The sequence below is a fragment of the Bombus pyrosoma genome, linkage group LG10, assembly GCF_014825855.1.
Source record: "Bombus pyrosoma isolate SC7728 linkage group LG10, ASM1482585v1, whole genome shotgun sequence".
Lineage (NCBI taxonomy): Eukaryota > Metazoa > Arthropoda > Insecta > Hymenoptera > Apidae > Bombus > Bombus pyrosoma.
Window position 1 is genome coordinate 13,655,707 of NC_057779.1, and position 5,985 is coordinate 13,661,691.

General features: G+C 36.7%; 1 pseudogene; it reads right to left on the bottom strand.

The window, feature by feature from the left end:
• Positions 1–2,970: 2,970 nt before the first annotated feature.
• On the bottom strand, positions 2,971–4,093 carry LOC122571702 (annotated as a pseudogene).
• Positions 4,094–5,985: the final 1,892 nt, after the last annotated feature.

Consider the following 5,985-nt stretch of genomic DNA (forward strand, 5'->3'; position numbering starts at 1 on the left):
CAATTTACAATAGCTATGCTAGCGTTACCGGCCATCTCAAAAACACAAGATATGAATATAACCCAACCAATAACCCATGAATTTGTCTTTTTTTGTATAATTATATTAAAGATGAATAGTATCATTGATTTCAGCTTAGATGGCCTATACAAAAATATGACCATTTGCATGCTAGAATGGGTGGTAATGGAAACCTAATGTAATTGACATTTTTTGTGAATATTTCGAACATAACAACATAAAAATGGTAACGTGTGTTCTTCTTTACATAAATTAAATTCTAACACATTTGTGACAGTATCGAATATGTAGCTGTGTGCAGATTTTACTATAGGTTGCCCAAATCTGGTTTACGTTGGAATGTGCCATAATCAAGAGACAAGAGCTTGGTTTCGGTGACTCACTATATCCGTCCGCTACCAAGGATACGGTAACCGATAATATTGCGTAGGCTGTTACAGAAGCACAATTATGGACAAAGTTCATTGTAGTGCTATCGATAGTTTTTAGCAAACATTTCGGAAACTATGACCGACTGAAACTTACATGTACAGAAAAAAGTTGTTCAGGATCATTCTCCCGACAACAAATTTAAAAGTCATCGATATCTGAGAGGACGTAACGGTTCTCCAGTTTCGCCATGGATGCTCGTTACAAGACAATACTCTACGAGACAATATATCGCAAGACAATTTCTGGCAAAAGTCATCACATTCCTTTCTGTATGTTGGCGGAAAGGCATCACTCTGCTTGCCCCAGTCTCCATATCAGTATTCCATCAAAATATTCTTATTCGGAAACCAACACCCGTTTAATTGACTGAATGGAACAAGCTGGTGGAATCTTACTAATAAGGTCAATAAGTGTAACACACATCGGTAGTTAGGCAATTTAAATATCCGTTACGTTGTGAACAATCTCCATCGAATCATTTTCATATGCCGAATTTCCGCTAGCATCCTAATCCTAATCCATCAGCTAGGCCCTTGTACGCATACAGCGAACCGCAACCGACGTAAATACTAAAATTGCTTACATCTGGAAATCTGATTCTATAGCTTTAAAAACCGATATGTTTAGTTTCAACTGGGTAAATATAAAATTTTATTTATTTCTTCTCTGCAGTAGTTGGTAGTAGGGATTCTATCGACATTAAAACAATATTATAACGAATATAAATTAATAATATTCGTGTTACACATAGAAGTTTGGAAATAAAGAGCTCAGATATTGCTAACTTTTCAGGCCCTGACCATTTCCAACTTTTGTTAATCTTATCAAAGACTTATCGAGTATTTCGAGGTGCCACAATAGTACCATATTATATCAAATACACGTGTAACTGAAACTATCATTTAAGAATAATAGTTCATGTTTGCCTTCTGTAATAACCAAGTATTTATTTCGTGGTTATAACATAAATATTAAGAAGCAAGGTTAGCCAATTACTTATATATTCATTATTCGTATACTCGTGTGCTTATTCCATAAAACAAGCGATTATATTAGCTTCATTAGGAAGGAAAGTTGTTTTATGTACAATTATAGAAACTGCAGAATGAGCATAAAATTCACAGTCCTTTGCTAGATTTTACAGAATAAGTAGTTTACATTTCTTTTTCTGTCCCTCTAAGAGAAGGGAATACACGAACGCTTCCAGAGCGTCTGCACACTACGAAGACAGGGTTTTCTTTCTATAATCATGTAGACGCTCAGGGCGCCTAGTGCCTGGATAGCAATTCTTTTTTTCCTGGTTACAATAAAGGATGTTGTATGTAAGACAGGGGCCCAATGTTGAATCCAGAAATCTCCTAATGTTACCCAAGGATTAAAAAGCAGAGGACATCTACAGATATAAAAGACGACAATTAACATGTGATTGGACGTCCAGAGGCTAGACCTGTATCGAAACAAAATAGGTAAAGGTTGGTTTTGAATGTTATTCGAAAGGGAGAAAGAGAGACTTTGTTAAGAAAATAGTCCAGCCAGCCCGGGTTGCAAGCTCCAAAGAACGCTCAGGAATAAAATTACCCTCAGATTGTCGGATTCGTCACTGAAGTAGTCGTTGATTGCTTCTCGGGAGAAATGCCAACATTGCTAAATAAAGGATATTCATTGAGAATTGCTACATCACTAAACAATCACATTGGTAACGTCGAGAACGAGGCGGATGAAATATAATTATGGGATTAAACGAAGCTACCATAAGTGAAGTTCAATCGCCATTATATGAGGGTGCCTCGTTCGAAGAGTTGAGACAAAAACTGGAAAAATTGCAGGAATATAAATGTGACACCTCAAATTCCCCCACCTCTCATATTTTTCTAGCTATTTTAACGGTTTTCTCTGCGAATATGAATTTCTCAGGAATCTCGTCAAATTTTAGTGTCGTGTTAACGCATCGCCAAGACAACATGTTCATTTGTTATAGCTAAAATTCGTGTAGGCCTTATTCAAAATGCTAATATCTGATATAAAACTGCGTTAGGAATTTGACACCAAAAGGCGGCAAGGCATCATGCTACTATATTTCGCGATAAAGAAATACAAAGTATCTAATTAGGTTAAATGCAGAATGAATGTCAAGCACGAGGTTCCACTGTTATAGCGTTGTCATAGGCGTGTACAGAAAGCGTAGGGCTAGCGCGTTCAGGTTTTTCAAACAGTTTCTTTCTCTCTCACATGTGCTGACATGCACTTTCTTACGCGCGCGCTATACTTTTGTGAGCGACTGTTCTGGGGAAAATATCTTAAATACTTTCTGCAACATGAGGAGACGTTGAAGCGAGGCCGAGTAAGCGATAGAGCACTTCGTTTTGTTTACCCTAAACTAGCGAACGGAAAGAGTATAACATTAGTAATGTAAAAAGGCAATTTCGTATAATTACAACCGCTATGAAAATTTATTTTAAATTCAAAAGTAACAATCGCATAAAATTAATTTACAAAGGCAGTTATTGATTTAGATCCCTACAACCATACTTCTTTTATCACGTCCGATCCCCTCTCAGCGACTATGTGAGGCGCATTGGCATTGGCATTGTCTATGTATGGCATAATCGAACAGCCCATAACTCGAAGTCAAGTAATTCCGCAAACTCGAAACCAAGGACCTAGCACGGCTTCTGAGTCCCACTTAGGCCCCATGTTGCTAGTTTACACGGGGTGAAATATAGTCGAGAGATAAAGTTTGATCATGTCCCTTCAGTATGGATCGGTATACATCAGAATGTGCTTGGAGCAAGGAAATGGTTTCGGATTCATTTTGCTCCCGTAACGTTTGCATGAAGCAGTTTTACTCATCTCGAGCACAAACTTAGCTCCTTCCACCAATGTCGCCATGTCTTCTGCCTCCTTGAAATAATTCGGATAAATCAATGGATGATCGAAAGGATTGTTACTTCGAAGCTTGATAATATTTCTGCTTTTCAGTCTTAAAAACGTAGGATACGCGTTCTACAGTTCCTTGTCGCCAAGCTCTCCATATACGGCATCGTGGAATTCTCTGGTCAATCCACGAATCTCTCTAATGTTGTCCGAAATCTACCTCGATGAATAATAATACAGATGTATGTCTGGGAAATCGTCGGAGGCATTCGCGTATTTGGTATTGATAAAAGCTATTCCTTCGATATTTCCTACGTTGGTCCAAGGGCCCTCTCCGAGTGTGACATATTCTAGTACGTTGCTAATATTATACAACCTACTCTTTACGAGTGCAATTTCTTCATGCACCAAGAACGTAACCCATCTCCGCACTTATATGGTCCTGACGATTATGGCCCACTCTTAAATCCTGAATCACTGGTATACAGTGTTCGGAGAAGTGTTCTCCAGGTCCTATTCCCGATATCATCAGCAACTGTGAGCTACCGATAACTCCCGCGGAAACGATCACTTTGTTGGCACGAACGCGCTATGTATCACCGTCCTTAGCGAATTGCAGTTCATTAGATTCCACCCGGTATTTCCAATCGATTTCAGACTGCACACTGTCCGCTAAAGAAGAAATATCATATATAGCACTTCCATCGCCACCTGCTTCCAGGAGGACTACGTCCCAATCTTCTATCTTGAACAAGCGATTCGCCATAAGGGCTCCTGTAATCGTGCAAATTGACAGATACATTATAAATAGAACGTAGTTGAGACAACTGAAAATAATTAAAAGCTACAAGTATTTTTAAATCAAAAGTATGTAGTTTCATTTCGAGATATCGAGAAAGGGAGACGGTTAGTCGAGATTACGAAATGAAATTCTCGATGAATTCTAAATATGATTACAAAACAAACCTAAAATACATATTGAAGAAAACAAAGAAATAAAAATATGAAGAAAACAAGATGCTAAAATATAGTTGTTAACATATAGAAACGACGCATGAATATGCTATACATAAGATAGAGCCGTTATATGAAATTTGCATTGGTAAAATATCGAGACGTGTAAGTTGATAAATTCTCGTATCAGTCGATCACACGAGCAATACCATGCTCTTTCTCGACCGCATTTACATGGATACGCTTGTCTTTGTCACACTTTTATCATGTTTAAAATGGCATTTTCTAACGACATCATGAAAAAAGAACAACCCACCACGATTAATAAGTCGTAAGCTGGCGACAGTAATTTGGAAGGAACACTCGTCGAAGAGTAAGACACAATAAAATACATGATATAAAACGATACGCATAAAAACATCGAAAGCACCGGTACAATTGGTTCTGTTTTCATCCCTTCGAAATGCTTCCATATCCACTTTGTACTTCTCCGATTTTCTTTGTCAGTCTGTGATATTATGTTATGATTCACAATAATCCTATTCGCAAGATAAAACGAAGTAATAAAGAATTATTAATGAACACGTTTGGTTGATGCTGACGTATCTTTAAATTAATGTGCATACTTACGAAAAATATTTTGATACCTTTTGGTCGATTTTCACGATTCATTACACATAAGCGTCACGGTTTTATTCAGTTTATTATTTTTTCGAAATTATTTCTACCTTAAATTTGTCCTTGATAAAACGTTATAACTACAAGTAAATTTGATTCAAAAGTAGAAATATATATATCTTGTAACATCGACAAAGCGTTAAACGTAAGATTATGCAACGATATAATGGAACGCAAAGCGACGAGTGCTTTTTTGCTGATAATCACGTAAACGAGGCATTTTGAGAAATTATTTTCCAACATAGTAAATTACGCATATTCAGTGTAAAAAAATTCGTACATCCTTTAAAAGGTGATAACAGTTTTTTTTAAATTTCATAAAACGACCTCATGTCTTTTGAGAAATTATAACCACTAGTTTACTAGATGAGGTCTGCAAAAAATTTTGAGAAATTTGCAGTTGATCGAGGAGACAAAGTTAAAGGTCGTTTGTTACAAGTTTTTCATTTGCGCTTGTAAGTTGAAATAGTTATGTCAATTACATATAAATATCACATATATATATATTACATATATATATCACATATATATATATTGTAATATATATATATATATATATATATATATATATATATTGTATATATTATATATATATTATATATATATATATATATATATGTCGGGTTAGCGTTAGGATTAGAGCTGGGGTTAAGGGCGTGAAAGAAACCTTCGTTGTGATTAGACATTGTCGTTATGCAATAGAGAAGATATTGACTAGAGCAAATATGATTGTTACAGATATCGACAAGTAACCGTGGTAATTAGATACTCGAGACGCTAATGACAATGATCCTAGGTTCGATAACGAATTCGCGGTCAACGGGATAGTGGAGGTATGCTCTCACAAAATCTAAGTCCGACTCTTGGTTAACAGATCGCGAAGACGTCATTCCTTTTCGTTAATAAAGTCGCAAGCAGGAATGAATTTTCGTCGCGATGATGCCACCGAGGAAAACTATGACGGGGTGTGCCCAAGGGCACGAGATCATCGGATTCGTGGAGAAAGCCTTCGTTCGGAAAGTGAGA